Source organism: Rhinoderma darwinii, chromosome 2 (genome assembly GCF_050947455.1).
Source record: "Rhinoderma darwinii isolate aRhiDar2 chromosome 2, aRhiDar2.hap1, whole genome shotgun sequence".
Lineage (NCBI taxonomy): Eukaryota > Metazoa > Chordata > Amphibia > Anura > Rhinodermatidae > Rhinoderma > Rhinoderma darwinii.
Window position 1 is genome coordinate 296,279,943 of NC_134688.1, and position 20,944 is coordinate 296,300,886.

Sequence of the window (20,944 nt, forward strand, 5' to 3'; positions counted from 1 at the left end):
CTGGGCGGAGTGCATCAGGTCATAATAGGATGATGTAATAATAGGATGATGTAATAATGGGGAGAATGAATAATCCATGGATTGGTGTGGTACGCTTTGAACCAATCCTTTATACACAGGCCGGGTTTATTGGGTATTATACAAAATATCTGCACCCCAGTATTGCCTAATCTTTGACTTCTTCACTAACCCTATAAGCAGCACAAGGCCCTAATGTTTCCTCATCTCCGCTGCATCTACAGGGTCCACCTGTGGGGTCCAGCAAATGACGATGTGGGGTATTTAGTTAAATTCTACTGGACCTAAAAAATTAGTCTGGGCCGTCATTTAGCATCATTGCGTTTTGAGAGTCATAACGTTTTATTTTTCCGGTGACGGAGCTGTGTGTTATTGGTTCCATTTTGGGGTACATGCGATTTTTTTATCACTATTTATTCAATTTTTTGGGAGATGAGGAAACCCAAAAACAGCCATTCTAGCACGTCTTTTTTTTTTTTTTACAGTGTTCACCGTGCAGTATAAAAAACATGTTAACTTTATTCTGCGGGGCGATACGATTACAGCGACACCAAATTTATATTGCTTTTTTACGTTTCACTACGTTCCCACAATAAAAATACTCTTTTCTAAAAAAATCATGTTTTAGTGTCGCCATTTTCTGAGAGCCATAATTTTTTTATTTTTTCGTTGATATCGCTGCGGGATGGCTTGTTTTATGCGTGACGAACTGTCGTTTCTATTGGTGCCATTTTGCATTACTTGCAACTTTTTGATCACTTTTTATTACATTTTTTTTGAGACAAGATGACCAAAAAATTAAATACTGTCATTGTTTTTTATTAAAAAAATTTACGGTGTTCACCGTGCGGTAAAAATAATGTGACATTTTTGTAGATCAGGCCGTTCCGAACGCGGCGATACCTATTATGTATAGTTTTTTTTCATGTTTTCATGTTTTTTTTCTAATAATAAAGGAGTTGATCAGGGAAACAGGGCAAGTGTTGTTTTTATTATTTATTTATTATTTATTAACATTTATTTATTTTTCTTTCACATTTTTTTTAAAATTTTTTACTTTTTCTTTTACACTGACCTGGGGACTTGAAGATCTGATCTTCTGATCCCCGTTGCATCGTAACTGTCATTCTTCAACTGACAGTTAGCGTATTAGTTTCTGCCTCGGGCAGGACCTAATAGGCTTCCGTACCTGGGCAACCAGGAAGCCTAGTAACGGCTTCCTGGTTGCCATAGCAACAATCGCCACCCGCGATCCATCGCGGGGGGGGGGTACAGAGGGAGCTCCCTCCCTCTGTAAACCACTTCAATGCGGCGGACGTCATTGACAGCCGCATTGAAGGGGTTAAATGGCTGCGATCGGCGGTAACAGCCATTGCAGCGGCATGTCAGCTGTGTATAACAGCTGACAGCCGCTGAAGATAAAGTCACGCCCAATCGCGGGAAGGGGTTAATGTTGTGGCAGGCAAACAAAGGCAGTATGGATGTGGAGCACAAGCCTACGGCTGTTTCGCGTATGCCCACGCTCCGTTTCGCGTGTACCCACGCTATGTCAAGGTCTCGACAAAGCGTGGGTACATGTGAAGCGGCCGTAGGCTTGTGTTCCACATCCATACTGACTTTGTTTTCCTACTGAATGGTGAGTGCCGTGCATCTTTTCTGCTTTTTACTATCATACATGTTTTTGTCTAATCCCACCACAATCCCACCACCTTCAATTGAACCTGTTTAGACCTATGTGGTCATCTGATTATTGAGACTTGTAGTGCTCCAAGAGCCAAAGCAGCGTCAATATTTTTCTCACTTTGAACATTTGCTCTGAAAAATACACATTCTTTTTACAAATGTAATTTTTTGTGTGCAAAAAGTTGTGAAACATAAATAAGTGCTATAAATTAGGTATCGCTGGAATTGTACTGGCCCGCAGAATGAAGTTAACATGTAATTTATAACACATGGTAAACACTATAAAAAAAAAAAAAAAAAAACTATGCCAGATTTGCTGTTTTTTGGTCAACTTGCCTCCCAAAAAAATAGGATAAAAAGTGATCAAAAACTCGCATGTTCCCCAAAATTGTACCAATAATAACTACAGCTCGTCCCGCAAAAAAACAGCCCTTATACCACTACGTCTATGAAAATATAAAATTAGTTAAGGCTCCAATAAGTCGGGAAATAAAATATATGCAGTTGTGCAGGCCCGAGGGGAACATTTCTTCTGTTTCAAAAGGAGATTTATCAAGGCCCTAAAATTACGAGGACAACACTTTCCCAGCAAAATTCCCCAAACTGCAAAGGTGCGGCTTGTGTACCAAAAGGGGATAAGTAAGGACACCATTTATCAGTGCAACACCGGCGTGTGCAGAAGGGATTCTTCACAGCGTAACACACATCTATGGATTATTATTTTTATTTTTTTACCCCATTATTATACCACCTGACCATGCCCCTGATGTACTCCGCACAGCTTACATGTACCCCCAGAATATAAACTGAAATACCAGTAAAACTCCAAACAAAACTACTATCAAGCAAAATCCATGCTCCAAAAGCCAAATGGTGATCCCTCCCTTCTGAACCATACAGTGTGCCCAAAGAGCTTTTTACTTCCATATATATGGCATCACCATATCCGGGAGAACCCTTTTAACAATTTTTGGGGTGTGTGTCTCCAGTGGCACAAGCTGGGCATGACATATTTGCCACTGAATTGGCATATCTAGGGAAAAATGTAAATGTTTATTTTGCACCATCCACAGCACAATCATTTATGGAAAAGACCTGTGGGGTGAAAATGCTCACTACACCCCTTAATAAATGCCTTGAAGGGTGTAGTTTTCAAAATGGGGTTACTTCTCAAAGGTTTCTTTTTATTATTTCACATCAGAACCCTGCAATTGTGAACCAATACTTTGTAAATCGTCAAATTAGGCCTCCATTTCGCATGGTACTCTTTCACTCCTGAGCCTGGTCGAATGTTCAGGCAAAAGATTAGGGCCACATGTAGGGTGTTTCTAAAACCGGGAAATACAGGATAATAATTAGAGTGCTGTCTTGTTATGGTGGCACAAGCTGGGCATCACATATTGGCAGATCAATAGAAAAATTCCCATTTTCACTCTGCAACATCGAGTGCACACTAATTTCTGCAAAACAACTGCTGGGTTAACATGCTCACTACACCACTAGGTGAATACCTTGAGGGATGTAGTTTCCAAAATGGGGTCACTTCTAGGGGGTTTCCACTGTTTTGGTTCCACAGGGACTGCAAATGCGACATGGCAAAATCTGCACTCCAAAAGCCAAATAGCGCTCCTTCCATTCTGAGCCCTACTGTGTGCCCAAACAGCAGTTTATTACCACATATGTGGTATTGCCGTACTCTGGAGAAATTGTTTTACGAATGTTGGGGTTCTCTCTTTCCAGTATTTATTAAAAAATAAAAAAATTTGCGCCAAAGCTACGTCTCATTGAAGAAAAAGGATTTTTTTTATTTTCACTGCCCAATTCTAATAAGATCTATGAAACACCTGTTGGGTCAAAATGCTCACTACACCCCTAGATGAATTCCTCAAGGAGTGTAGTTTTGTAAATGGAGTCACTTTTTAGTAGTTTCCACTGTACTGGTACCTTAGGGGTTTTGCAAAAGTGACTTGGTGTCAAGAAATCAATCCAGCTGTAATGGCAGGAAGGAGGTGAAGGGAAAGTGAGCCCTAATCTACCCACCGCCCTGTCCCTGCCTACTTGCAACGACCCGCCCTAGGCGACGGGGTACAACTGGGCGGCGGTCCCTACGCTGTCTAAGTGCACGGGAGAACAAACAGGGAACACGCAAGGGAAGGGGCAGTAGCCCACGGAACGCCGCGAGGAAAGGGAGCGGTGAACGAATAGTCAGGACCAGGATGAAGTGGAGTATACCAACGTGAGTACGGAGAAGGAAGCAAGCCAGGGGCAAAGCGAAGCAGGTAAAGCGGAACTGCAGCACGGCAGAAGCAGGCTGGAGCAAGCAGCAGTGGGGCCAGGAATCCAGAAGAATTACAAGCACTGAGGAAGAGAACATGGCAGGTAATAAAGGACAAGGGGCGGAGCTAACTCCGACTGACCAGGCCGCGATAGGCTCTCCCACTCCTGAGCCTGCCACCCTGGTTGGTGGGAGACGGTGTCAGTCTAACAGGTCTGGCCTCAGGTGTGGATTGATTAATCCCAGGAGTATACCTAGACGTAGTACCTGGCAGATCCCTAACAGTACTCCCCCTTTTATGAGGGGCCACCGGACCCTTACTAAGAGGACCCGGTTTAGTAGGGAAGAGAAGGTGGAACCTCCTGATCAATACCCCAGCGTGAACATCACGGGCAGGTACCCAAGTCCTCTCCTCCGGCCCGTTTCCTCTCCAATGGACCAGGTACTGGAGGGAGCCCTGGACCATCCTACTGTCCATAATCTTGGCCACCTCGAATTCCACCCCCTCAGGGGTGAGAACGGGAACAGGAGGTTTCCTCGAGGGGGACCAGGACGGGGAGCAGCGTTTGAGGAGGGAGGCATGGAAGACGTCATGTATGCGAAAGGATGGGGGCAGCTCCAGACGGAAGGATACAGGGTTGAGGATTTCAATGATCTTATAAGGTCCAATAAATCGTGGAGCAAACTTCCTGGACGGGACCTTAAGGCGCAAGTTCCTGGACCACAACCAGACCAAATCCCCGACGACAAACCGGGGGTTAGCAGAACGTCTACTATCAGCCTGAATCTTTTGTGTGCTCTGGGACGCCTCTAGGTTCTTCTGAACCTGGGCCCAGACTGTGCACAGTTCCCGATGAACATCCTCTACCTCAGGATTATTGGAACAACCAGGGGAAACGGAGGAGAACCTTGGGTTAAACCCGAAATTACAGAAAAACAGGGAGACCCCTGACGAGTTACTGACCCGGTTATTCAGGGAAAATTCAGCAAGGGGAAGGAATGAGACCCAATCGAATTGACAGTCAGAGATGAAACACCTTAAATATTGTTCCAGGGATTGGTTAGTCCTTTCCGTTTGGCCATTAGTTTCGGGATGGAAGGCGGAGGAGAAGGACAGATCAATCTCCAACTTTTTACAAAAAGCTCTCCAAAATAAGGAAACAAATTGTACCCCTCTGTCAGAAACGATATTGACTGGGGCCCCATGGAGACGCAGGATGTGTTTCACAAACAAAGAAGCTAACGTCTTGGCGTTAGGTAGCTTCTTAAGGGGCACAAAGTGGCACATCTTGCTGAAGCGGTCTACTACCACCCACACCACCGACTTGCCCTGAGATGGGGGCAAATCGGTGATAAAATCCATGGAGATATGGGTCCAAGGTCTCTGGGGAATGGGCAAGGAACGTAGTAGGCCCGCAGGTCGGGACCTAGGGGTTTTGGACCTAGCGCAAAACTCACAAGCGGCGACGTAAGCCCTAACGTCTTTAGGCAACCCAGGCCACCAATAGTTTCTGGTAATGAGGTGTTTGGTGCCCAAGATGCCAGGATGACCAGATAGAGCGGAGTCATGGTTTTCCCTGAGTACCCTTAGCCGGTATTGCAGGGGAACAAACAGTTTGTCCCCAGGGACGTTCCCGGGAGCTGAACCCTGATCAGCCGCAATATCCGAAGCTAAATCAGAATCCGTGGCAGAAACGATTATACCAGGGGGTAAAATACAAGCAGGATCCTTCTCGGAAGGAGGATTGGCCATGAAACTACGTGACAGAGCATCAGCCTTAATATTCTTGGACCCAGCCCTATAGGTAACCAAGAAATTAAATCTGGTAAAGAATAGTGCCCACAGAGCTTGTCTAGGATTAAGCCTCCGGGCCGATTCTAGGAAAACCAGATTCTTGTGATCCGTAAGGACCGTTACCTGGTGTCTGGCCCCCTCCAGGAAGTGCCGCCACTCTTCAAAAGCCCATTTAATGGCTAGAAGTTCGCGGTTGCCAATATCATAGTTACTCTCCGTGGGCGAAAACTTCCTAGAGAAGTAAGCACAGGGGCGGAGATGGGTGAGGGAGCTGGTACCCTGGGACAAGACAGCCCCCACTCCCACCTCGGATGCGTCAACCTCCACAATAAATGGCTCCTCTTGGTTGGGCTGAATCAGCACGGGGGCCGAGATAAAGCACTTCTTGAGGGTCTCAAAGGCCTGGACGGCCTCAGGGGGCCAATGGAGGACATCAGCACCCTTGCGAGTAAGGTCCGTAAGAGGCTTAGCGACGACCGAGAAGTTGGCAATAAATCTCCTGTAATAGTTGGCGAACCCTAAAAAACACTGTAACGCCTTAAGGGAGGCAGGTTGGACCCATTCCGCCACAGCCTGAACCTTGGCAGGGTCCATGCGGAATTCATGAGGAGTGAGAATTTGCCCTAAAAATGGTATCTCCTGTACCCCAAAGACACATTTTTCAGTCTTAGCAAACAGATTATTCTCCCGAAGGACCTGGAGCACCTTCCTGACATGCTCCACGTGGGAGGACCAGTCCTTGGAAAACACCAGTATGTCATCAAGGTACACAACAAGAAAATTACCCAGGTAATCTCTCAGGATTTCATTAATAAAATTCTGGAAGACAGCAGGGGCGTTACACAACCCAAAGGGCATGACCAGGTATTCGAAATGACCCTCGGGTGTGTTGAACGCCGTTTTCCACTCATCCCCCTCTTTGATGCGGATAAGGTTATATGCCCCCCGTAGATCGAACTTAGAAAACCATTGGGCTCCCTGAGCCTGATTAAAAAGATCCGGAATCAAAGGAAGTGGGTACTGGTTCCTTACGGTGACCTTATTCAGGTTACGATAATCAATGCACGGCCTAAGACCACCATCCTTCTTCCCCACGAAGAAGAAGCCAGCACCTACAGGAGAAGTCGAGGGGCGAATGAAACCCTTGGCCAGGCATTCTTGGATATACACCCTCATAGCTTCACGTTCAGGACATGAAAGATTAAATATCCTACCCTTAGGAAGCTTGGCACCAGGCACCAAATCGATGGCGCAATCGTAATCTCTATGGGGGGGCAACACCTCGGAAGCCTCATTAGAAAACACATCGGCGAAGTCCTGAACAAACTCAGGAAGCGTGTTTACCTCCTCCCGGGGAGAAATAGAGTTAACAGAAAGACATGACATAAGACATTCATTTCCCCATTTGGTAAGCTCCCCAGTATTCCAATCAAACGTGGGATTATGCAACTGCAACCAGGGAAGACCTAATACCAGATCAGACGATAATCCCTGCATCACCAGTACAGAGCACTGCTCCAAATGCATGGAGCCAACCAGGAGTTCAAAATCAGGAGTATGCTGAGTAAAATAACCATTAGCAAGGGGAGTTGAGTCGATACCTACTACAGGGATAGGATAAGGTAAATCAATAAAAGGCATCTTTAGAGACATAGCAAATTCCACAGACATGATATTAGCAGATGAGCCAGAATCCACGAAAGCACTGTCCGTGGCAGACCGGCCAGCAAACGAGACCTGAAAGGGAAGCAAAATTTTATTGCGTTTCACATTAACGGGAAATACCTGTGCGCCCAAGTGACCTCCCCAATGATCACTTAGGCGCGGAAGTTTTCCGGCTTTTTATTCTTGCGCCTGGGAGAGGTGTTCAGTAGATGCTTGTCGTCCCCACAGTAGAAGCAGAGACCATTCATTCCGCGAAACTCCCTACGTTGTCGAGGGGACATGGAGGCCCCGAGCTGCATAGGTACCTCCGAGTCCTCCGTGGAGGGGCGAGGGGACGGATCCTCGGGGGGGATCGCAGAAAAGTCAGAGGGGAGCACATTGAAACGTTCAAGCTGACGTTCCCTGAGACGTCGGTCAAGTCGTACTGCTAGGGCCATAACCTGGTCAAGGGAGTCAGAAGAGGGGTAGCTAACCAGCAGATCCTTCAGGGCGTCAGATAATCCTAACCTAAACTGGCACCTTAGGGCCGGATCGTTCCACCGAGAAGCTACACACCACTTTCTAAAATCAGAACAGTATTCCTCAACCGGTCTCCTACCCTGACGTAAGGTCACCAGCTGACTCTCGGCTAAAGCAGTCCTGTCAGTCTCGTCGTAAATGAGTCCGAGGGCAGAGAAAAAACGATCAACAGAGGAAAGTTCAGGGGCGTCAGGAGCCAAGGAGAAGGCCCACTCTTGGGGCCCTTCCTGGAGTCGGGATATGATGATACCCACCCGCTGGTTCTCGGAACCTGAGGAGTGGGGTTTTAGGCGGAAATACAGTCTGCAACTCTCCTGGAAGGAGAGAAACGTCTTACGGTCCCATGAGAACCGGTCAGGTAACTTGAGGTCGGGTTCTAGAGGTGAGGTGAGGGGTACTACTAAGGCAGCGTCACCCTGGTTGACCCTCTGGGCCAGGGCCTGGACCTGTACGGAGAGGCCCTGCATCTGCTGGGTCAGGGTCTCAAGGGGGTCCATGATAGCGTCAGCATAGGAGAATGGTAGACTAGGTATGGGCTTGTAATTATGTAATGGCAGGAAGGAGGTGAAGGGAAAGTGAGCCCTAATCTACCCACCGCCCTGTCCCTGCCTACTTGCAACGACCCGCCCTAGGCGACGGGGTACAACTGGGCGGCGGTCCCTACGCTGTCTAAGTGCACGGGAGAACAAACAGGGAACACGCAAGGGAAGGGGCAGTAGCCCACGGAACGCTGCGAGGAAACGGAGCGGTGAACGAATAGTCAGGACCAGGATGAAGTGGAGTATACCAACGTGAGTACGGAGAAGGAAGCAAGCCAGGGGCAAAGCGAAGCAGGTAAAGCGGAACTGCAGCAAGGCAGAAGCACGGCAGAAGCAGGCTGGAGCAAGCAGCAGTGGGGCCAGGAATCCAGAAGAATTACAAGCACTGAGGAAGAGAACACGGCAGGTAATAAAGGACAGGGGACGGAGCTAACTCCGACTGACCAGGCCGCGATAGGCTCTCCCACTCCTGAGCCTGCCACCCTGGTTGGTGGGAGACGGTGTCAGTCTAATAGGTCTGGCCTCAGGTGTGGATTGATTAATCCCAGGAGTATACCTAGACGTAGTACCTGGCAGATCCCTAACACCAGCAAAATCTGTACTCCAAAAGCCAAATAGCACTCTTTGGGTATGTGCACACGATAACTGCAATTATGTCTGAAATTACGGGGCTGTTTTCAGGAGAAAACAGCTCCTGAATTTCAGACGTAATTGCATGCACTCGCGTTTTGCGGGGCGTCTTTTACGGACGTAATTTTGAGCTGTTCTTCATTGGAGTCAATGAAAAACGGCTCCAATTACGTCCCAAGAAGTGTCTTGCACTTCTTTTGACGAGGCTGTAATTTTACGCGCCGTCTTTTGACAGTAACGCGTAAAATGACAGGTCGTCGGCACAGTACATCGTAAAGCCCATTGAAAGTAATGGGCAGATGTTTGCCGACGTATTGGAGCCGTTTTTTCAGACGTAATTAGAGGCGTAAAACGCCTCCATTACGTCTGAAAATAGGTCGTGTGAACCCAGCCTAAGGGTATGTTCACACGCTGAGAGGCAGTTACGTGTGAAAAGACAGACTGTTAACAGCTGCTTCGTTTCACACGTAAAAGCTCCTCCTCGTAATTTACGAGGCGTCTGAGACGCTCGTAAACCTTGAGCCGTGCTTCATTGATTTCAATGAAGAACGGCTCAAATTACGTGGCAAAGAAGTGCCCTGCACTTCTTTGCCGAGGCAGTCAATTTACGCGTCGTCGTTTGACAGCTGTCAAACAACGACGCGTAAATTACAGGTCGTCTGCACAGTACGTCGGCAAACCCATTCAAATGAATGGGCAGATGTTTGCCGACGTATTGCAGCCCTATTTTCAGACGTAAAACGAGGCATAATACGCCTCGTATACGTCTGAAATTTGGCCGTGTGAACATACCCTTACTCTTCTGATCCTTGCCGTGTGCCCAAACTGCAGTTTATGACCACATATGGAGTATTTCTGGACTCCAGATAAGTTGCTTTACAAATGTTTTGGGGCTTTTTCTTCTTTATTCCTTGTGGACATTGGTTTGTCTTTTTAGCTAAAACTATATCTTATTGGAAAAAATGTAAATTTTTGATTTTCACGTCCAAATTCTAATAAAATCTATGAAGCACCTGTGGGGTCAAAATGCTCACTACACCCCTAGATGGGATCCTTGTGGGATGTGGTTTCCAAAATGTTGTTTTTCAAACCTGACATGGTGCCTAAAATATATTCTAATAAAAACAAGACCCCAAAATCCACTAGGTGCTACTTTGCTTCTGAGGCCGGTGCTTCAGTCCATTTTCTCTAGGGCCACATGTGGTATATTTCTAAGACATCAGAATCTGGGCAATAAATATTGCATTGTGTTTCTCTGGTAAAACCTTGTGTTACAGAAAAAAAATAATTAAATATGAATTTCTGCCCAAAAAATAAAATTAGTAAATTTCACCTCCACTTTGATTAATTCTTGTGAAACGCCTAAGGGGTTAAGAAACTTTCTAATTGCTGTTTTGAATACTTTAAGGGTTGCAGTTTTTAAAATAGGGTGACATATGGGGGTTTGTATTGTATAGGCCTCTCAAAGCCACTTCACAACTGAACTGGTCCCTGTAAAAATAGGCTTTTGAAATTTTCTTGAAAATGTGAAAATTTCGACTAAAGTTCTAAGCCTTGTAACGTCCTAGAAAAATAAAAGTATGTTCAAAAAAATGATGCCAATCTAAAGTAGACATATGGGAAATGTTAATTAGCAACTATTTTGTGTGGTATTACTATCTGTTTTACAAGCAGATACATTTAAATTTAGAAAAATGCTAATTTAAATTTTAAAACGGACAGCACACTGACGAAAAAAACGTTCATGTTAAGGTCTTAGGGTCCATTCACACATTGCGGTTGAGGTGCGGTTAGAACGGCATTAAAAAATGCATACGAAAATCACAATAGTTTTTACGATGATTGTGTGCGATTTTCGAAGCCGTTGCGTTTTTTCTTTTACCGCGATTGCATTGAAAATTGCACCAATTCGCAGTAAAAACAAATGCGGTTTTCGGATGCGATTTTCTTATGCGGTTTTAACTGCACCTCAACACCAACGTGTGAATGGACCGTAAGGCCTTATTCACACAAACATGTCCGTTTTGCACGCGTAAAAAACGCTGCAGCGTTTTTCCTGCATTACAGATCCGTGTGGCATCCGTGTACGGTGCACGTCTGCATTTTTTGAGCGCATATGTCATCCGTATCTCATGCGTTTTTTTACGTCAGCAAAAACAACTGAAGGAGATCTTTTTCTCATAATTTCTTTAGCAACTGTTTCGTGAATCACGGACAGCACACGGATGTGCGTCTGTGTGCTGTCTGTGATTTCCACGCACCCATTGACTTCAATGGATGCGTGATGGGCAAAAAACGCACAATTATAGGATATGCAGTGAGAAATTATTAGGGTATGTTCACACGAGGGCGTCCGTTACGGCTGAAATTACGGGGATGTTTCAGCCTGAAAACATCCCCGTAATTTCAGCCGTACCGGCATGTGCAGGCGCTTGAACGCCGCGTCAATTACGGCCGTAATTGGCGCTGCTATTCATTGGAGTGAATGAATAACGGCTCCAATTACGGCCAAAGAAGTGACAGGTCACTTCTTTGACGCGGGCGTCTATTTACGCGCCGTCATTTGACAGCGGCGCGTAAATACACGCCTCGTGTGAACAGACAAACGTCTGCCCATTGCTTTCAATGGGCAGATGTTTGTCAGCGCTATTGAGGCGCTATTTTCGGGCGTAATTCGGGGCAAAAACGCCCGATTTACGTCCGTAAATAGGCCGTGTGAACATACCCTTAGAGTAGAGCCTCCAATTTTATTTCATATTATTAATTAAATTTATTGTCCTTCCATGCTCTGGTGTACACCACCTATTGATTCATAGAGATTGTAGGTATGGGGAAAGAAGGAAGAGTAGAGCACGGTGGGTCAAATGTCGCCTTCAATTATTTATATTGATACCGACTAGTATAATAGGAGAAAGATTTTGCTGTGCAATGTCCCCTTTTATTGCCACATTTTTTAATTATTTTTGTTGTTATATATATAAAGTGTGTTAGTACTATAATACTTTTACAACTTTATTATAAGTTTCTTAATTGTATTATTTTTATAATTAATTTTCAAATTCCATTGGTTAGGAGGCCTGTTTGTGGCTTTTTTCCTTCAATGGAAATAAGAGAGGGAGTGCTCCGAGGGTTTGTATTGTGACTGTGATATCCCCTACGTGTGCACACCGCAAATGGTTATAGCCTGTCTCCGTGAACAGCTGACTGGTCACCGAGTGCGTCTTTGTTATGTATGTTCCCAGCGTTGCCGCTCCGATCTCTATTTGAGCAGCAGCGCTAGGATCACAGCTTTCGCTGCGTTCAGACAGACAGGCTGCCCGTTGGTAGTCAACACTACTAACTGGTGGGGTTTAAAGATTGCTGACTGTGTTACGCCTGCATTATTCGGAGTATCAGCCGTGAGTGCCGCGACGTCATCAGCACTCGACGGCTAAGTGGCGTGTAGTGATATCGCCACTACTCTCGTTCGTTCCCACTATGTCAGGAGCGAACCTCTAGATGCGGTAGGATTAGTTTTTAATTTATCATTGAACTAATTTCTCCCTCAGTTATCTTTCCCTACTATCAGGGTCGGTATAGTCCCGACGTACGTTTCACTGAACTGAGTCAGCTTCTTCCGGGGGCGGGAGCATTTTGTTTCTGGTGCTTTTTATAGGCCAGATTTGACTGACATTGGTTCTAGCCAATCAACTCAAAGGGTAACTTGTTTCATTGGATCCTTTGTTAGGGATACGGTGATGTGAATGTTTGTTACATTTGTTATGTTTGTTATCTTCAGAAGATTTCATACAAGAGCATTTTCATGCTGAAAATGCTCTTGTATGAAATCTTCTGATGATAAAAGTCATGTTACAAATGTAAAAAATTGCACAGACGAAAACCGAAGCAATTCGCGGTAAAACAGTGTGCATTTTTTGCCCCAATTTTTGAATGCGGTATTTACCATGCAGTCAAAAACATCTTATGTATATGCACTTTTAGGCTGGGTTCACACGAGCATGTTACGTCCGTAAAGGACGAAACGTATTTCGGCCGCAAGTCCCGGACCGAACACACTGCAGGGAGCCGGGCTCCTAGCATTATAGTTATGTGCGATGCTAGGAGTCCCTGCCTCTCCGTGGAACTACTGTCCCGTACTGACAACATGATTACAGTACGGGCCAGTTGTCCTGCAGCGAGGCAGGGACTCCTAGCATCGTACATAACTATGATGCTAGGAGCCCGGCTCCCTGCAGTGTGTTCGGTCCGGGAATTGCGGCCGAAATACGTTCCGTCCATTACGGACGTAACATGCTCGTGTGAACCCAGCCTTAGGCCTTGTTCACACGTGCAGATTTTGCACGTTATTTTTAAGCGAAAACCAGGATTGAAACCGAAGCATAAGAAATAAATAAAGGAAGTACTTATAGGTCTGCTCCCCTGGATCAAGTTCTGGTTTTGGCTTAAAAAAAAAGCATGCAAAATCTGCAGCAAAAATGCATTGTGTGAACAAGGCCTAAGGGTGGATTCATACAAAACAGATTTTGTTACATAAAATCCATTCCATTCACCTGACTGCGCTATTGATTCCGTCAAAACAACAGAACCCTGTCACAAAAGTGACAAACGGAAACCTTTAGCAACGTTTCCGTCACCATTGAAATCAATGGTGAGGGAAACGGAAGCTAAGATTTCATTTTGCCTTTCCTGTTGAGGGGTTAACCCGATGGAAACCTCCGACGGAACCCTTCAACGGAAGGCAACGCTGATTCTGATGTGTCAATGGGAGTGCATTCACACAAAAATACATTTTTAAATTAAAGGGGTTGTCCAGGTTTCAGTAAATTAATGTTATTTTTTTGTATAATTAAAAGTTACACAATTCCTGTATTAATTCCTTTTTTATTGTTTAGTAGGAACATTCATTATATACTTCCTGTGGAAATAATTTTGTCTATAGTCATGGGAAGGGTATGTTCACACGCACTGTCTTCAGATGTAATTCGGGTGAATTACGTCTGAAAAAAAGGGCTCCATTGCGCCTACAAACATCTGCCCATTGCTTTCAATGGGTTTTACGATGTTCTGTTCCCACGAGGTGTTGTTTTACGCGTCGCTGTCAAAAGACCGAGCACTTAGACCCCACCGATTGGTAAAACGAAGAGGCAGAAGCTCACGGATGAGAGCTGTGCCACTTAGTTTATGATCTGATTTTCTCGGAAAGCCGATTAAACGGTCTACGGACTCATAGACTTTCTATTCGAAGAAAGACTATTTTTTATTGTCCAATGGGAGTTAATCTAGGAGGGGGGGGGTCCAAATTTGGGGGCAAGGTACAAGCCCGGCACCTTGCTACACCCTACAGAACAAAACTACTCCAGATAGGAGCTGGTGTAGATTTCCACTAGCATTCACTGGCGTAAATTATAAATTTGTCTGGGCTGCTCTGGCCTTGCCCCTTTTTCACAAAAGGTCCTTTTGCAAGCTTAAAGAGGCTCTGTCACCACATTATAAGTGCCCTATCTCCTATATAAGGATTCCGGCGCTATAATGTAGGTGACGGTAATGCTTTTTATTTAGAAAAACTATCTATTTTAAACCACTTTATGAGCGATTTTTAGCTTTATGCTAATGAGTTTCTTAATGCCCAAGTGGGCGTGTTTTACTTTAGACCAAGTGGGCATTGTACAGAGGAGTGTATGATGCTGACCAATCAGCGTCATGCACTTCTCTCCATTCATTTACACTGCACTAGCGGTATAGTTATATCGTTATGTGCAGCTACATACACAAACACTAACATTAGTGTAGTGTCCTGATAATGAATATACATCACTACCAGTCTGGGCGTGATGTTTATTCAGAATCCTGACACTTCTGAATCTTTTCTGTGAGATTCCAGCAAGGCAAGCGTAATCTCGTTTGAAATGACAGGTTACATCGTAATCTCGCGAGATTACGCTTGCCTTGCTAGAATCTCACAGAGACGCTACAGACATGTCAGGATTCTGAATAAACATCACGTCCAGGCTGGTAGTGAAGTATATTCATTATCAGGACACTACAGTAATGTTAGTGTTTATGTATTTAACTATATCGCTAGTGCAGTGCAAATGAATGGAGAGAAGTGTATGACGCTGATTGGTCAGCGTCATACACTCCTCTGTACAACGCCCACTCGGTCTAAAATAAAACACGCCCACTTGGTCATTAACCCCTTAGTGACCAAAAATACGCCTTTTCACGTTGGTCACTAAGGGGCCTTAAGCTAGGCAGTCCCCTTTTCACGGTGGCCTAGTCTAAGTCCTGCACGGGTGTCCCGTACAGGCTGGAGCCAGGGCTCTGCTGTCTGGTGACAGCTGGGCTCCTGCTCCAACACCCACGATCGAAGTTTACTTAGACCGCGGCTGTTTAACCTGTTAAATGCCGCCATCAATAGCGACAGCGGCATTTAACTTGTTTACAGAGGGAGTGAGCTCCCCCTTTCACCCATCGCCGGCCCGCAAATGCAATCGCATGATAAAAGCCCCCAGGTCTGCCCTGGACATATGCATATTAGGACGCTCCAGAGGCACGTCCTAATAGATTGCCTGTCAGATTTACACTGACAGGCAATAATGCTCTAGTATACGAAATATACCAAAGCATTATAGCAGCGACCTGAAGATCGCATAGTAAAGTCCCCTAGTGGGACTAAAAAATAAGTAATAAATGTGAAGTAAAGATTAATAATAAAAATTACAGTAAAAAAAAAGAAATAAAACCATTTTTTTCCATAAAAAGTGGTTTTATTTAGTAAAAGTGTAAAAAAGTACACATATATGGTATCACCACGACCATAAGGACTCAATTAATAAAGTTAATATGTCATTTAAACCGCAAGGTGAACACCGTAAAAAAAAACGCAAAAAACAATGGCGAAATTGCAATTTTTTCCCATTGCCACCGAAAAAAATCACAATAAAAATGAATCAATAAGATCCATGCACCCCAAAACTGTACCAATCAAAACTACGTCTCGTCCCGCAAAAAACAAGCCCAAAAAATCACTACATTGATGGAAAAATAAAAAAGTTACGGCTCTTGGAAAGCAACGATGCAAAAACAAATAATTTTAGTTCAAAAGTGTTTTTATTGTGCAAAAGTCGTAAAACATAAAAAACCTCTACATATGTGGTATCGCCGTAATCGTACCGACCCATAGAATAAAGGTAACATGTTTTTTACGCCGCACAGTGAACGGCGTCAATTTAAAATGCATAGAACAATGGTGGAATTTCAGGTTTTTTTTATAATCCCCCCCCAAAAAATAAAAGTTAATAAAAAAATTATATGTACTCTAAAATGGTGCTATTAAAAAGTACAACTAATCCCGCAAAAAAAAAGTACTCATACAGCTATGTAGACGAAAAAATAAAAAAGTTATAGCTCTTTGAATGCGACTATAGAAAGACGAATAAAATAGCTTGGTCAATAGGGCCTAAAATGGGCTGGTCACTAAGGGGTTAAGAAACTCATTAGCATAAAGCAAAAATTGCTCATAAAGTGGTTTAAAATAGATTGTTTTTAAAAAAAAAGCATTACTGTCACCTACATTACAGCGCCGATCTCCTTATATAGGAGATAGGGCACTTATAATGTGGTGACAGAGACTCTTTAATAAGTTGACCCTTAACCCGCCTTTGTATGGTGCCTCAGTAATACAGCTTTTGATGGATTCAATTTTTTTTTGTATTCAAACTTAACCTGTGTATGTCTCTGCATGAAATCGGATGCATACAGAGGCAAGAAAATGTAAGTGAACCCTTTGGAATTACCTGGATTTCTGCATTGATTACTTATAAAATGTGGTATGATTGTTATCTAAAGCTCTGTTCAAATCTATGCTAGGTCTTCCGTTATTTTGTTCTGAAACAGGAATTATTTAGGAACATTATAATTAGAGAAACAGAAGTACCAGATCTGTCGCATGACAAAAGCCATTGACTTTTTTGTGTTCCTTCGGGTTTCAGTCATAGTTTGCGTTATTTTGCCGAACAAAACAGCGCTGCATGCTCCGACGCAGCAGATGTGAAGTCACCAATAAAGACAAACACAATCTAACTAAACTAATAACACACAAACCGTTGTACTGTTCGTGCTTTTAATAGATTTTATTGAGTAAACATCCACAGTGAAGAGAGAAAAGGTTAGTGAACCTCTGTGTTAATGACTTCTCCAAATGGCAAAAGGTGTTTCAATTAAGGAGATTATATTGGAAGTGTGGGTTTCACAGGTGCTTTGTCCATTAACTCTTTCAGTACCAAGTTTATTTTGCCCTTCAGGACACAGCCCTATTTTTCAAATCTGACATGTCTCTTTAAGTGGTAATGAGGGTATGTTCACACGCAGTAGCAAAATACGTCTGAAATTACTGAGCTGTTTTCAGACATTTTTGTAAGGGTATGTGCACACACACTAATTACGTCCGTAATTGACGGACGTATTTCGGCCGCAAGTACTGGACCGAACACACTGCAGGGAGCCGGGCTCCTAGCATCATACTTATGTACGATGCTAGGAGTCCCTGCCTAGCTGCAGGACAACTGTCCCGTACTGTAATCATGTTTTCAGTACGGGACAGTTGTCCTGCAGCGAGGCAGGGACTCCTAGCATCGTACATAAGTATGATGCTAGAAGCCCGGCTCCCTGCAGTGTGTCCGGTCCGGTACTTGCGGCCGAAATACGTCCGTCAATTACGGACGTAATTAGTGTGTGTGCACATACCCTAACTACTCGCGTTTTTTGCTGAATATTTTAGGGACGTTATTGGAGCTGTTTTTCAATGGAGTCAATGAAAAATGGCTCCAAAAACGTCCCAAGAAGTGACATGCACTTCTTTGACGCCGGCGTCTTTTTACACACCGTCTTTTGACAGCGACGCGTAAAATAACACCTCGTGGGAACAGAACATCGTAAAACCCGTTGAAAGCAATGGGCAGATGTTTGTAGGCGTAATGGAGCAGTTTTTTCAGGTGGAATTCGAGGCGTAAAACGCCCGAATTATGTCTGAAAACAGTGCGTGTGAACATACCCTAATTCTGAAATGCTTTTACTTATCCAAGTGATTCTGAGATCGTTTTTTCGTAACACTTTGTACTTTATTGGTACATTTTGCTCGATATGTTTACTCTTTATTTTACTCTTTAATCCAAAATGTAATGAAAATTCAGAAAAAATATTTTATTATTTCCATTTGATAACATACAAAAGATAATAAACTTTTCATCTTGTATACATATCTTATATCTCCATAAATCTCAACACACGTTAAATCCTTTTATTCGTGTCTTCACTTTTTTGTTTTAACCATCCCCCCCCCCTTCTTTTGCAACCTTGCTTTTATCCTCTGTTCATATTCAAATTCCTTGAATGAGATATTCATATATTTTTGGGAGAAGAATAAAGTAGTCATATTACTTAACTATCCATTAGATCTGTTTTTTTTCTGTTCTTTTGTGTACATATTATTTTTAGATTCTAGAATTATTAACCTCCTAACAATGGTCCTAAAATGCGTGTAAGGCATCATTTAAACGAGCGTAATATACGTGCGTGTGACGCACGCGTGTCGTACGCACCTATATTAGGCTATGGGGCAGTGCAGACAGTGCGTGAATTTTGCGCAGCGCATGTGCGTTGCGTAAAACTCACAACATGTCCTTTCTTTGTGCACTGTTCGCGCATCACGCACCCATTGAAGTCAATGGGTGCGTGAAAACCACGCATGCCGCACGGAAGCACTTCCGTGCGAACTGCGTGGTTCACGCAACAGCTGTCAAACTCTGAATGTAAACAGAAAAGCACCATGTGCTTTTCTGTTTACAAACATCCAAACGGAGTGTCATAATGATGGCTGCGCGAAAATCACGCAGCCTCGCATCATACACTGATGTCACACGCAGCTAAGTCCCTTTTGCGCACGCAAAACGCCGTGATTTTTGCGTGCGCAAAACGCACACGCGCGTGTAAATCAGGCCTAAGTCGGAGGGGATACACGTATTTAATGGTCCAGGATGTTTTTTTTTGCTGCCAACAACATTACATGTGTACTATAATATCTCAATCTGTTTTTTCTCTTATACCCACATTGCTATCTGAATGTAAGATATGTGAACATATATACATGGATATTTGTGTCCCATTAAGATTGTTTATTTTATCTGTTTCTTCTTTCTGGAAGCTTTGTATTCTTGGGTAAAAACCATAGCCTGTGAAGTAGATCCGCTTTTTCCTTATGACATTTCGGAACTTTTGTTCATATCCCGAAATATATTGTTGTAGGGGTTTTTTAAATGCGTTACTGGTCTGGTGTATTATCCTCCAATACGTTTCTCTCCAATTTTCGGAGGAAATTTCTCTAGTGATTTTTTTTAAAGCTTTAATAAGCCTCTTATATATTTCTCCTTCTACTTGCCGTATGGATAACTTATTTTTCCATTTGAGACCTATCCACCTCTCTATATCCCCTTTATCTGTCCTCATCATATATCACCGAGATATTATTTTTAGATATCGCCATCAGCTTTTCATATTGCCTATTTCCTGAATCATTTAAGTTTTTTGTTTCTTTTAGCAACTGTTCAAGTTTCCCCTTTACCTTCATATAGTGGAAGGAATCTTTTGCGTTCAATGTCTCTGCTGTTTCTTAGGGTATGTTCACACTCAGAGTCAAAAACGTTTCAAAATACGGAGCTGTTTTCAAGGGAAAACAGCCCCTGATTTTCAGACGTTTTTTGAGCAACTCGCCTATTTCGCAGCGTTTTTCACTGTGTTTTTTTATGGCAGTTTTTGGAGCTGTTTTCAATAGAGTCTATGAGAAAACGGCTCCAAAAACGTCCCAAGAAGTGTCCTGCACTTCTTTTGACGAGCCGTCATTTTACGTGCCGTATTTTGACAGCGACGCATAAAATGATAGCTCGTCTGCACAGAACATCGTAAGACCCATTGCAGGCAATGGGCAGATGTTTGCCGATGTATTGGAGCCGTCTTTTCAAGCGTAATTCGAGGCATAAAACGCCTCCATTACGTCTGAAAAGAGGTCGTGTGCACATACCCTAAGGGCGGATTCAGACGAACGTGTTTTGTGTCCGTGCCGGCCGCGTTGTTTTCACGCGGCTCACGCGGACCTAAAGAAGTCTATGGGGCAGTGCAGACAGTCCGTGAGTTTTGCGCAGCGTTAGTCCGCTGCGTAAAACTCGCGACATGTTCTATGTGTCTGCGTTTTTCGCGCATCACGCAGCCATTGAAGTCAATGGGTGCGTGAAAATCACGCATGCCCCACGGAAGCACTTCCGTGGGACAAGCGTTATTCGCGCAATAACAGTAAAAGAATGAATGTAAACAGAAAAGCACCACGTGCTTTTCTGTTTACAAACATCCAAACGGAGTGTCATAAAGATGGCGGCTGCGCGAAAAGCTTTCAGCCGCGAATCCATATGAACAGGGCACACGGAGCTGTCAAGTGCCTTTTGCGCACGCAAAACGCTGCGGTTTTTGCGTGCGCAAAAATGGCACGTTCGTCTGAATCAGCCCTAACACTGAGAACATTTTTATTTTTCCCTGAATATCTATGATGTCTCTTATCTTACTAATTCCTTTTTCTGCCCAAGTTTTCCTATCTAGTATTTATCCAATAATGAAATCATATCTCAGCTCTAATTCTGTATCAAAAGAAATTTGTTCTCTATATAGCATAGTAATTTTTTTTCCATGTCACAATAGTGTCCCTAAACAAGATATAATTTTCTTGCCCTTCTTTCATTTTCAGTGTTTTGCACACATTAACCCCTTCAGGACTGA